The sequence below is a fragment of the Microtus ochrogaster genome, chromosome 24 (assembly GCF_000317375.1).
Source record: "Microtus ochrogaster isolate Prairie Vole_2 chromosome 24, MicOch1.0, whole genome shotgun sequence".
Classification (NCBI taxonomy): domain Eukaryota; kingdom Metazoa; phylum Chordata; class Mammalia; order Rodentia; family Cricetidae; genus Microtus; species Microtus ochrogaster.
The window spans coordinates 4,189,569-4,203,953 of NC_022024.1; the positions used below are offsets into that span (position 1 = coordinate 4,189,569).

The 14,385-nt window shown below is 43.9% G+C and overlaps 1 pseudogene; it reads left to right on the top strand.

The window, feature by feature from the left end:
- The first annotated feature begins 1,092 nt into the window (after positions 1-1,092).
- The window catches only part of LOC101984478, a 53,981-nt pseudogene continuing 40,688 nt past the window's right edge, over positions 1,093-14,385 (top strand).

Below are 14,385 nucleotides of genomic sequence, written 5' to 3' on the forward strand. Positions count from 1 at the left end.
TGCTTGATATCTTAACCTCCTGACACTTCATATCGGAAAAGGAAAATTGATGTCAGGCATGTGAGGCTTGGCTAGCGCAGAGCAGTAATGACGTGAGCAAAATGAAAGTCATGGAGCATTTGGTGCACACAAAGCCACAGAACAAAGAGAGGCCCAGGAAGACATTTCAAAGAGACAGTTCTTTAAAAAGAAAGATTTGAAGGAGGATTCTGCTAAAGGCCTGTCTCTCTGCTCCGCAGTCGCTGTCAGGTTACAAGAGAAAAATCTTTCTTCTTGAACGAAAGAGTCTCATGTTGGGTGTGTTCAACCACAATGTACAGGTAATTTTATGAGAAATGAATAGAGGAAAAAGTCCTCGGAAAACTATTTGGATGGGGCAGGATTTGCTAACCACCCAAACAGCATCCGGTGGCTTCAAAGGAAATAGCTATAAAATCTCTCATCTTCTATTAGCCTAACTCAGCCTTGTTCATAGAGGAGAGTTGCTCCGAGGGATAGCAAAACATGTGAAAGGTGCAAGGATCCATCCTTCCCAGATATGCCAATAGGGGCTGTAACTACAGCAAGAGACCATTTGGCCTGCCTGGGATAGGGAGTGTCTTCTCTGATCAGGACTGAAATTAACCTTTATCATCAGGGGCCTGGTAATTGGGGCTCCAGGAGTCATGCATAAACAAGCTCATCTCCAGCCTCCACACACACACCTTCTGCAGTTTCATAGCACAAGTCAACCATGGCCGTAGGTCCCAGAGCTACTCGGGGCAGAGACAGGAAGATCTCTGGGTCTTGCTAGCCACCAACTCCAGGCTCAGAAAGAGACCCTGTCTTCAAAGAGTAAGGTGGAGAAGTAACTAAGCACACTAAACATTCTCCCGGGCCTCTGTGCACAAAGGCGAGAGCATCCAAGCACACACAGGGAGTCATACACCACAGACACATATCTCTCTCTCTCTCTCTCTCTCTCTCTCTCTCTCTCTCTCTCTCTCTCTCACACACACACACACACACACACACACACACACACACACACACACACAAAGAAAACAAGAATTCTAAAGAGCCCTACGCTGTATGTAGCCTTCTCTTCCAAACATGATCATTGTCACCTATGCTGTGGGAGGACCTTCCGCTCCTTCAGCCAATGGACTCGTACTTGAGCGGCTATTGGCTGAAGGAGCGAAGGTCCCTCCCGCAACACACCGAGCCCTCTTTTATAGAACTGAAGATGAGTGTTTACCCAACTCATTTTACTGCAAGTCAGCCTCGGGGTCATTTTCACTGTCCCCACCCCCAGCCGAGCTGGTCTCAGACATGTCTCCTCTTCATCAGCCTGATGATATTGCCGTAAATGCACTGGACATCTGTGTCACTACTTTATGCAAAGGAGGCACCAGGAAAGCTTCCCTCCAGTCTCACCCCACTGGGAGAGAGGTGGCTGCCACTGGGAACACCCAAAAGTTTCTTCTGTGGCCTGTGAGAATGCATATGACTCAGTGGTGGAGCCCTTGCCTAGCATGTGACTGCTTAGGCTAGACACCCAGCAGTAGAAAGAAACAGAAAAGAAATGGAATGCCTTTCCAGCTCCCACTGAGCCCTGCTCTCCCCACCATGCAGCAGAATCAAGCTGAGAGCTGCCCATATCCAGCTTGAGTCATAAATCTAAGGCTGCTGACACCAGCAAATCCATCTTCACTTGACGAACAATAAAAAGAGGAAGATGGAGACAGAGCGAGGGAAATTTCATAAGTGAGGTTTTATTGATAGACACAAACCAAAGGCAAAAAAGTCAGCAGTTATGACTGGGAACCTGTGGTTCAGAACTGTTAGACCCCGGTACCCAAACCCATGTCTGCTCTTGCAGACACTCATGGCATACACAGCCAAGGAGATGGTTGCTCAACCAGCGGTGCTGTGTGTGTGTGTGTGTGTGTGTGTGTGTGTGTGTGTGTGTGTGTGTGTGTGCATGAGTGAGTTTATGCATGAGTGTGTGTGCACAATTGTGTACATTTATATGTGTTTATGTCTGTGCCTATGTGTGTGCATGTGTGTGCACGTGAGTGTATATTATGTTTCTGTCTATGCCTATGTGTGTGCATGTGTGTACACATGAGTATATATTATGTTTATGTCTGTGCCTATGTGTCTGCACAAGTGTATATTATGAAACAATTAAGCATACCTTGGATAGTATTTCCCTTCTATATCTTCAGCTTGCTAGGCTTGTTTAGTACTATTCAAAATAATCTCTAGAAGTAATGTTTTTGTTGACGTCCCAGTTTATTAACTTTATTCCTTTATTAAATCCTTGACGTTTTAGAAACTGACATTATGAAAGAATGTGCCAAGGAAGTGTTAAATTTGCACTTGACATCTAACCAAGAAAATACAAACACCTGTGTTGTTTGAAAATATGACACCAGCACACGAGCACAAACAGCTCTGGCTGGAGGTAATGGATGCTGAGCTCCATGCAACTTCTCAGGCTTCCATTTTAACTGCGTTGTGAGGAGCTGAATTTGAAGAACAGCAGCCAAGGCGTGTTCAGCCAGAATACGCCACATCCTAAGGCAATAAATCACAGAACCCTGTATCTTTAAAGACCAAGAAAATCCTACCCCAGAAGCCTGGGATCTGGCAGTTAGGCGGGATTAGTTTAACTGTCCTGAACTTCTTGAAGCATGAAGGTCTGATGTTCTAGCCCTTGGGACTCTCGTGAGGAAGGTGTTTGTTGTGGCTGTGGAGAGGTCTCTGCTTCAGTGAGCCTCAGGCGGTAACTGGTGAGGGATCAGAGTGACTCCAATTTGGGCTGTTAGAAAAGAAGAGAGAGGAGGGAGGGGAGAGATGGAGACAAGTGACCTAGACAGCTAGCATTCATAGTTCCATGCGTTAGCCTCGCAAATGCACCTCTGTAAGTTACCATGAAAACTAACAAGGAAAGTTCTCAGAGACTTCCTCTAACTAGTAATCTGGGCTGTGGTTAATGACTCCCCCCATGCAAGTTCTTCACTGGGTTACTGTGTGGAAATGGTTAAGTAGTCAATGGCAGGTCCAAAACATCCACACAAAATGGGAAATAAGCTACCGTGTAGGTGAAATGTGCCTGCCACGAGAGAACGAACACTGTGCTATTCTACACAGCAAGGTGCCCAGAGCAGTCACGTTCGTAGCCAGGTTAGTAAAGCGAGGGCTGTCGTAAGGAGAAGGGGAAATGGGAAGCCATCGTTTAATAGCTGCAGTGGTTTTTGAAGTGCTTCAGTATTTTTTGAAGTACCAGACATTTGCACAGCAATAAGAATGCCTAGAAATGATTAAACTGGAAAATTTTATGTGTAAATATGTTTTCACCGCTAAAAATAAAATACTGATTGTTTCCAAGATGATTACATGCATAATTTAATTTTACTCATTTCCCTTAATATTCCATTTTTTTTACAAACTATAAATTTTTGTTAGTAACAAGGAAAACCTAGTCATATGGGCAAAAATAATGCCTATTCCAAGCTTCAATTAATGTTGCTTTAGCAGCTGATAACTGTGATAATTAAAAGGGAATTGTTTGTGTCCTCTGCTAAATCTATTTTCTTTGCCCAGAGTGTCTTTTCTGCCACATGCCTCCCACGTTTGTCTGTAGAAGATACACACTCCTCTTAGTACTCCCTCCACCTGCCCCAGACTGGGAAGATGGCAGTTAAGAACACCGACTGCTCTTCCAGAAGACCTGGGTTCAATTCCCAGCACTCATGTGACAGTTCACGACTGTCTCTAACTCCAGTTCCAGGGGACCTGACAACCATGGAAAAACACCAGTGCACATAAAATTTAAAAAAGACCCCCTTCCTGCTCTCACACCTATAAAAACAGTGAGTATAACAACCCCTCATGTTGCCTGGGTACATTATCTGTAACAGGCACACACGCGTGCTTGCACACACACACACACACACACACACACACTAATGTGTTACATCATCTGAAAATGATGAAACATATCAATAGGTATATTTATTCCCCATATAAAGATGAGAAAACTGAGAAAGAGACACAAATCCCTTGACTTTCAAAGGTGTAGAAATCCAGCCATCTCTGCTCCTGAACTCACATTCCCATGTTGCTCCTCACAGGGAAATTCCAGGCATGCTTCTCGTGCTGGTTTTTTCAGCTGATCCTCAGCAGAATAGTGGTTTTACAGTAAGACTCTCTGCTCTGGGCTTCCTGTCCCATCTGAGTGATCCTGAGCTCTTTGCCACTGGGAAAAGCCATGATCTATCCAAAGCGGTGCGTAGCTGAGGAGACAGCCTGTCCCCAAATAACCCAGGAATTCTGTAAACTCTGAGACAGGCAGGATGCTTGGGACTGGCATGGTGTAAAAAAGAACAACTTTTGCCCTCAAGCAGTGGCTCTGTCCATCCACTTACCCTGCTTGTACAACAAGAACAAATCGAAGAAAGTTCAGGAGGAAATAGGAGAGGGATAGACAAGGAGGCTTTGGAGGGAGCAGCCCTACATCCAAGTTCCCAGGTCTCAGTAGAGAAAAGTTGAGGCTTTGGTTTTATATCAAACCAATTATGGATTATAGATTTCTGGAAATTTCCTGTTCCCAAGAAGGTCATGAAAACCTCAAGGGCAGCACTGAAGGAGAGAGCAACTTGGATGCTAAAGGGACCAGAGGAGCAGAGTCCATCAGTGGTAACCAACACGCAGCCAGTCCCAGACCTCGGTCGCACACAATCAGAAGACATGGGATGTCACTCCTCAGCTTGTATTCTGAATGTCACTGAATACAGCACTACTATATATTGTCTGGAAGCGGTTGTGCAGCGGGGTCCACCAGAGGCAGGGTCTTGCAACTGCTATTGCTACAATGAGTACTTTGGGTTGATCCAGTCTGCTTTTGCTTATGTGTAAAGTATTTTTTCATAAGTCTAACTTTAATTAGTCCTTAGTGATATCCTAAGTGCCCCCAAAGACACCTATTATTTCCATGACAGAATGAGAACTGGTGAGACCTTCCTAGTTTCCTTAGACAGAGGGTAAGAACAACTCTACTTCCCTTTCCGCTGAGGGAAGGTACTGGCATTTTGGACATTAGGTGTCAGAGATGAGAAATCATATTCCAAGATTTCCACCCATGAATCTTTTCTCATGTCTTACTGTGGCAACATGAAAACTTGTTCCTATTCTGCCCACACCTTGTGAAACCAAGCCCAGCTTCAAGGGGGGTGCTCCTTTTTTTATTCTTGCACTCAGACCTGACAGCCTGGACTATCAGTGGCTTCTGAGAGTGGCTATGGGCTGTGACTATCCACACATGAGTGTGCTTCCTCTCCCAGTGGTCACACCTGTGTGTTTACTCTCCTGGTGATCTACAGATTGTATTTACAAGGTTGCAGGCTTAGACTGGGATGTTCACGTTCACAGGGCATTCAAGGAACACAGTGAAGAATGAAGGGAACTGTCGTGGTGGCGTTGAAACTAAGATTCGGAACAATGCCAACCTGCATCCGAGTCTTTTTATGCCACCTGATGTGTGTGTGACCCTTCATAGATTCTTCATCAATATAGGTCTTAATTTATCAGGATAAATCAGCATAATCCTATATCACACATATTTTGAGAACACTCAGAATAGAACCTAGCATACAGGACACTCCTAATAAGGGCCCTAATAAACAAATAAACCCAGAAAACTGAAAGTGTCCGACTATGATGAACACAAGCTGTCTGCGGATATCACCTGGGGTAGAGAGATTCTCAGGTGGAGAAAGTCTTCTTTGTGTTATTTCTGGCAAAAAAAAAAATGCTACAGGGTACCCTGGAGCAAGGGCAGAGTAGGCGCGGTGGCAGACAGGGGATTGGCAGTCTAGATGCCAGCTATTCCCTTTTGAAAACCTGGGATAAAAATTTGAACTGACCCAGAGGGGGGAAAATGGAGGAGGAAGAAAATAAAATGTGCTAAAAAATGAATTAGCACACCGTAACTTCATTTAAGCCAATCTTCTCGTTGCCATATATCTGAGGAAAGCGATCTGGGACACAAACCCACACGATAGGTACTTGAGTTGAGACACCTGTGCCATGTCATGTGGCTTCTTGTCTGGTGTTTATCCTCAGGAACTTGGAAGGTTCCAGATCCTATTTGTCAATCTGGCCTTGATCTTTCAGCAAAATGAGTCTCAAGTGGAGAACTTGGCCTCCTCCTGAGTAATGTAAATTCAGAAGATGCAATGACTCACTTAAACACTGTGGCCCTCCTGGGAATGGAGTTGCTTTGGCTCTGAGGCCAGTGACATCATCTGGGAGACACAGCATGACACAGAATGCCTCCAGCACAGAGTTGCAGCCCTGTTTCCTGCTTCGAGGAAGCGGTGGAGTCAGTTCCTGCCCTCTCCCTCAATTATCAGCCGCCAAAACTGTGTTCCTTCTCTTCAAAGAACAAGGATTATTAAATTTGAACCCTTGACCCTTGTGTGAAAATCATTGACTCTGGGCTTGCTCTGAAAAGTTTCTAGGCAGAGTGTCTGGGTCCTGGGGTCGCCTCTTTTCCAAATTACTGAACAAAAATATGTCTTTTTCTTCAGAGCCCTGCCTGATTTTCAAGCGTTGAATTAATGTACAAAATGCCAGTCCTTCAACTTCAGCTAGAAGCAAGGTAGATGGGGACAGCTGCTCAAGAAACAAAGCTTAAAAAAATTAACTTAAGTGTGTCTCTTGGTGTCATAGTCCTGGTAGCAAAAAATATCTCATAGTACAATAGCTAGTAGACTCCATTGTAGGAAAATTTCATCTGGTGAATTTTCTATTTTATTTCATTGTCTCTTGAAACAATGAAGAACTTGGCCTCCCCCTGAGTAATGCAAATTAAGAAGATGCAATGACTCACTTAAACACTGTGGCTGTCCTGGGAATGGAGTTGCTTTGGCTCCATAAATAAGGTCTTACACATAGCCTAGCTTGGCCTTGAACTCACCATCCTCCTGCCTTGGCCTCCTCACTGCTGGAATTCCAGGTATGTACTGCCACAGCAAGTTCCCTTGAGTGAAGTTTTGATGGGGAGAGGAGCTTGAGTCAAACTCAGGACCCAGCGCGCACTAGTGCATGACCCTGGGTGAAATATAACCACTAAGTTCCAGTTTCCTTATCTGTGATATGTACAGTCTTTAATGGAGCTTCCCTTTTGCTGCTCTTGCCTTGCTCCCCTTGACCAATCAGAGAGGAGTTTCTCCCTGGTAGATTCACAAGAGAGTCCAGCCTGTTACCACGTCAGCTTCTAACATCAGAATCATCCATCCTCATTGCTCTTCCACCTTACTTGTTGAGATATATGTCTTAATTGGGAGGCATAAGGACTGATAGTCTGAAGATGAGAATAGCATATCTTTCCTACTTTAGCAATGGTGAGCTCACCGTGGGCCCAGCATGAGGTTAAGGATGCCAGTGCTTCACCCCAGACACCCTAGCTTACTGGGTGAATCTGAGTAAGTAATGCTGAAAACACAGAAGGTTTTGATTGACTGGAATGGGAGTTGAGTGGCTTGGCTGCTTCACAGTTTGAGCTGGAGAACAGTTCTGGAACAGAACAGAACTGAGCATCCTTGGAACAGGTCGCCTCCTCCTAAAGCAGAAATAAGAAGGATGTGTGAGTGTTCTAAGTATTTCTTCAGGATAGTTGGCCCACCCCCTCAGTAGCCCTGGAGGAAGCCCAGACCCTCTCTTTTTTCAGCAACCCTGCTTCATCCCTCCCCTGTTCCAGGAGGACCTGGAGTCAGGGGGACCACAGAGTCAAGAGAAGCAAACAAGCCAGGGACTTGATCAAGGGATTTTAGGAAGCAAAATCCGAATCTCCTTTGACTCTGTGTGAGCAGAGATTCTGTAAGCCGTTTTCATCTGCTACAAAAGGCAAGAAGACATTAGTCTGTGCCATCATACTGGTGGAGCCAGTGTATGGTAACATTTGCCCTTCCGTGACACTTAATGATGTAGACATTTTCAGAGCCACTACTAAAAACGGGATTTTAGGAGTTTTTTAAGTACAACATCTTATTGTAGAGGCAGTGTTTGCCTAGCTATTACATAGCTGCCATAAACACCAAGGTTCAAGGATAAGGAGACAGGCTGATAATGCATAAGGCAGTGAAAGTGACCCACAGGGAATGCAACCGGACCCCTGGAGAGGAAGGAGAGCACTCATTCCTGAGATGAGGAATGGCCTCACAGGGCTAAAAAGGCACTGAGAGACAGCTACATCACACGTACACACATGCACATGTGCACACACACACACACACACACAAACACACCCTACCCCACAGACCTTCCCACAAGGTCCAAGGAACGTGATGGAGGAGAGGGTAAACGAAGTAAATAATAGAGAAGGTTGGGAGGAGTGCTACAAAACCATCCCCAACATGACCTGGCCGCCACATACGTGAACTCACGAGGGCTCTGCTTACCTACACAGATTAAGCAGGATAAAAATTTCAATGTGGAACAAGGAAGAGCTTCTGAGGCTCCGCCCCCAGCTAAGAAGCTAATTCTAGTTAATAGCTTTGGAGAAGGTGAAAGACTCACTTTTCTTTGTGGGGGTGGCCATTGGCAGGTTCCCCAGACCTCAGTGATGATCCCAAACCCATCGTAGTACTAACTGGATCCAGTTCGTAGCAAACCAACCAACCAACCAAACAGAAAAGAGGACATTAGGTTGGGCAAGAAATGTCTTGGGAGGGACGCTTAGGGAGAGGGATACATACAATGAAGATACATTGTGTGTGTGTGTGTGTGTGTGTGTGTGTGTGTGTGTGTGTGTGTATACACACACATACACAAAATAAACAAATAAAGAAGGTTGGGGGAATAAGACCTGCAGAGGGATGGAAACATTGGGGAAACTGTGAAAGCAGAAATAGGGGTGTTCACTGTGAGAGCAGATAGGACAGTCCAGGATTATTGGCCCCTGGCATGTTCTCTGATGTATTCCCTTCTCCCACCCCACCTGACCCTGTCATAGTATCTTAACCTGGGGTTGCTTCAGGTTGAGAAAGCTGTGGGAGCTTTCCTACAACTAACAACAGAGCACATGAGAAACATGTTTGCATTGAGTGTCCCAGTGAGATTGAGCTCATTAAAAGACGCGTTCATCTTTTTGTTCATTGGCAGTGCTGGATTTAAAATATTATACACCATGCCTATCTCTTTTCAGTTTTCAGAGGAAGCTATTTCAGCCCCCCCCCCCCCTGAGCACTTGTTTCCTTCCCTTTAAATAAGGTAGAGTTTGAGGGACCGTCAGGGTTCTTAATAAAAATGAGAAGGTCAAAAGACAAACCTTAGTTTTTAGAACATTCCATTTTCTTCTGGGATAAAGGTTAGGTGTGCATTTAAGTTTTGAAGAGGCTGCCCTACCACTCTGCAATTATGCCAGAGACAACATTGAGGAAAATGCCAAGGGCCACTATCCCAGGATAATTCTCCAATTACTAGGCTGAGATATTTAAACGTAGTTTAATTCTGTTTTTCAGTTTCTATTAGACTATCTGAGGCTGGGAACTCTATAGATAACAGATACTACAGTTTTGTAAGATGGACACTGGTATCTGATACATCATAACCTGGCAGAGGGTACCACACCGTGGGACAGAGCTAGGACTCCTGCCTCCAGGTTCTTGCCATGTTTGAGTCCCTGTCTTGACTTCTTTCAGTGATGGACTACTTAAGTATATGAAAGTATAAGTCAAATAAACCCTTACCTCTCCAACTTGTTTTTTTGGTCATGGTGTTTCATCATAGCCATAGAAACCCTAACTAAAAGTAAAAGCATAAACTACCCAGGAGTGTAAACAAAGAAACAAAATTTTAGAAATCTGAATTACAGTGATTATAAATAAGAATGAATAAAATGACAAAATTATGTTTGAAATAAGAAATCTCTTCTTATTTTTTAGATCAGTGAGGGGGCATTTTTCAATCCTTCTTTCTTTAAAAAGGTGAAATAACATTTAGTTAGTTAGTTAGTTAGTAGCTAGCTAGTTGTCTTAAGGAAGGCATGCATCTACCATGGTGGCATGTGGAAGTCAGATGGCAGCTGTGGAAAATGACTCTCGTCTTTTGTCAGGTAGATGCCAGGGCTAGATCTCAGGTCCTCGCTTGGCCACAAGTGCCTAATTGAGCCATCTCATTATTTACATAGTTGATATAATGAGTAAGATTCTAGCCTTACTGCAGCATTGATTTCATTGTTGATGAAAGAGGCAAGACAAACAAGTGCAAGCAAATAAAGTGATAATATGGCTGGCTGCTGGGTTATGCTGCACCAATAGATGGTATTTCATCAATACCATGTGTTTAATAAAATACATTGAAAGACAGAAATATCACCCCACCATTGCTGTAGTGAGAGTATCTGAAAGCACACAGAGAGACTGAATCATTCTTTTCTGCTCTCATAGAAATGTGAGCATAGCCGGGCGGGTGGTGGCGCACGCCTTTAATCCCAGCACTCGGGAGGCAGAGGCAGGCGGATCTCTGTGAGTTCGAGACCAGCCTGGTCTACAGAGCTAGTTCCAGGACAGGCTCCAAAGCCACAGAGAAACCCTGTCTCAAAAAAAACAAAAAAAAAATGTGAACATACATTTTGTGTCACTCACAAACAATACAGCTGAGAGCTAAAATGGGTAAAACACAACTCACTGTTTTCCTTTCACACAATACATGTGATTTCTTACAACTGTGCCTTAGTTTATATATAGAAAATGAGATGTTTCAAGAATGCAATCTCTTTTCAAGAATGTGAACTTTTAAGAAATATATAATACACATATCCAGAATTGCCACCCATTTTAGAATAATAGTTCTACTTTCCTAAATCACCTCCTCTGTCCACTTCGGAGTTGTAACTAGTCCTTACCATCTGACATCTGTCTCTTTACGTGTGGTATTTTTAGCAGTGCATGGTTTTGCACCAAGCACAGATTATGCCTCTTACTGATAGATGCTACATTTTTCTTTATCTACTGACAAGTTGATAGACATTCATTTGTTTCCAGTTTATTGCCATTGTGATTGACACCGCTATGAGCAGCCATGGACAGAGAAAGTCAGGTGTGAACATGCATTTTTATTTCTCCCAGGTAGAGCTAAGACAGGCTCTGACGAAAGGTTGGGTATGCATTAAGCTTTGAAGAAACTTACTGGACTGAGATATTTAAACATAGTTCAGTTCTGTAGATTTACCCTATTTTGCCATAAATTTCTGCATTTTAAGTTCTATCCTGGATTCTATAATTTCTGTGTTTGACTTGCACACGCTCACATATACATGCAACACACACACACACGGGGGGGGGGGGCGAAAGTGGGGGAAACCAAGCAATAATTTTAAAAATGATTTTATTATAGTTTAGGTCTTAAAGTCAGGCTAAACAGTAATGCTAACAAAATCCTGGATTTAGTCAGCACAACTGACTACAGCTCACTGTGTTCATTTCTGTTGCTAACATCTTTTCAAATTCCACCCAAGGGTAGAAAACAAAATCCCTTCCTGGATAAAGCAACAAAACAGCATGAGCATGATCTTCCAGAGAAAACAGCTTGGTCTTAAGGGACCCTGAAATGATACCGGAAAATGAGTGATCTCTAAGAAGAAAAAAAAATACAGAAAAGAAACTTTTCTTCAGAAGAAAATACACACTGAATACACATGTCGCCACTTGAGAAAAATGTCTGCCTAACATTTCTTGTCAGCCCTTCAATAAAGCTATGTGCTTTGGCCCTTGAAGCAGACAGGAAAAGTGGGGTATACTGATAACAGTCTCTTCAAAGCAAATCACAAATGGAGTTCTTACATTGTGAAAAGTGCCTGTTGCCTTTTATGATGATAAATATAACAGCTCCAGCTCCAATGCATGGCCTTTGTGTCTGCTGCCTCTCCTAATAAGAACACTTTCCCTGGAATAAGGAAGAGGAACCGGGGGAATACAAAAGAGAAAGCATTTCGGAAGACTTGCAAAATGGATCCCCTGCTTCTCCTCTTGTTTCCCAGTCAACCTGGGCTTTACCTTCTCTGGTCAGGCTATAAAGGTCATTGATTTCCATCACTTTCATGGGTCATGTTTCCCTAAGTCAGAAGTAATACACTAAAAAGGCCATTCAGGATTGGGGATTGCCCATGATCTTTAGTCCTTACCCTCTTAACTGATGGATTATCTCTGTAGCTCCTCCTTTTTATTTAAGGGAAATAATAATAGAAAGGTAATATCATTAAAAACAAACATCCAGGAGAACTCCCCATGGGGTCCTTGGTAGATCAGATGTCTACAGGCAGCTCTAGAGAAGGACAATATCACTGATTTGGGCACTTCCAACATCTAGAAGAAAGAGCCTAGGAACTCAACGTGAGCGGCTGGAGTTCATGACTGGATTTTCTCCCCATGGCGGAGCTTCCCATGTCTGAACTCCCAGCTTCTCCTCACTGCAGCATTTATGTCATGGGATAAACAACCATAACCTCTGTTGGAAACTTCACCTCTAGCTTCTCTCAAGGGCACACTGAGTCTGCTCTGACTCTCTTGCTGTCTTCCCTTTACTGACACAGAGTGTGGGGGCTAGACCAGACAAGGGGTCTTGATGGAAATTTAGCATAAATGTATTTGAGTTCACTGGAGCCAAGGACCACCTTGCTTCCAGGGCCAGCATCATGGAGAGCTCAAACGACACAGGAGAATTTACTAATCACAAGTCATGGGATTAAACTAGCAAACAAAAAGCTCAGCACAAACACATCAGGGCCAGATGGCTTCATTAGTGTATTTTACAAAATTCCTAAAGATGAATGTAAACCCATCCACTGCAAGTTCTTTGAAAAATATAACAGCAGACAAGGTGGGGCACATTTCAGCTTATCCTATAAAATTAAAAATGTCAGAATGCCAGAAAAATCACAGTTCAGCAGTCCTTATGAATAGAGAGGCAAAAATCCTTAACGGGTCACTAGCAACTTGACTCTAGCAAGCTATCAAAGCAAGGGGATTAAATTAGCAGACAAAAATTCACCATAAACACAAACTCAGGACCACATGGCTTCATTAGAAGAGCCCACCAAACTTTTAAGGATGAATTGCACTCGTCCTTCTATACCATGGCTATGTTAGTTAGGTATATCTTTTCATTGTAAGACAATGACATTTAAGCCCTCCCTGTCTTAGCATTAATTCCTGTAGGAAAAAAAAGCACAAGCAACAAGACAAAACAAAGTAGATTGATTGAATGCCATCAATATTTTAAACCTTGTACGTCAGAAGACATTATCTAAACCAGTGGTTCTCAACCTGTGGGTCATGGCCCCTTGCGGGGAGGGCAAATGACCCTTTCACAAAAATGGCATATCAGATATTTATATGATTCATAGCAACAAAATTGCAGTTATGAAGCAGCAAAAAATATTTTATAGTTGGAGGAGTCACAAGAACATGAGGAACTGTATTAAAGGGGTGCAGCATTAGAAGGGAGGGAAGAAGGGAAGGAAAAGAAAGAGGGAAGGAGGAAAGGGAGACAAGGAAGAAAGAAAAGAGGGAGAGAAGGCTGGCTCCTTGGAAGCAGAACCTGGCACGGCAGCTGGCATGTGGTGCTCAGTGTGGGGCCCTCCGCTGCAGTGTGTCCTGACATGTAGCAAGCATCCTGCTTGTCTTGAACTTGCCTGGGAGGACTCGGTAGCCTAAAGTTCTCTCCCAAGCTTTATGTTTTCAAGACTCTTCTCAACCCAGCCAAAGGGCTCTCTCTCACCCCCCCTTCCCTTTTCATTGATTTATTGTTTTATTTTAGGGGGTGAGTTGGGAGGTGTGCTCAGGCATATGGGAGCATGAAGGGGCCAGCAGTTGACACTGGGATGCCATTTCTCCATCTTTTCTTTTCTTTCCTACTTTTTTTTTTTAAAGAAGGGAGGGTCTCTCACTAGACCTGAAGCACCCCACATTTCAGATAGTTAAGCCCTGAGGTCTACCTACTCTTCTTCACCCACTCCCTAAGCACCATATGCCATGGTATCTGGCTATACCTGGGCACTGGGGACTTAAACTCAGATCCTCATGCTTGTGCAGTGAACCCTTTTTCCACTGAGCCATCCCCATAGCCCTCCCTCCTTACGCTCACCCGTGGCTTCCTTTACCAGGTATCATTCTCTGCTATTCTCCTCTTCCTTCATGCTTTCCTCTTTTACTGCTTTCCTCCTGCAGAATGGGAGCATGATGGAGGCAGAAGAGCTTTCACTAGTTAGCCACCGCTGTGTTCCTAGTAGACAGAGCTGAGCCTGGTATAAAATAGGCACTCAAGTAATGTTCCCTGGATGTGTGGGTGGGTGGGTGGATGGATGGGTGGATGGATGGATGGATGGATGGATGG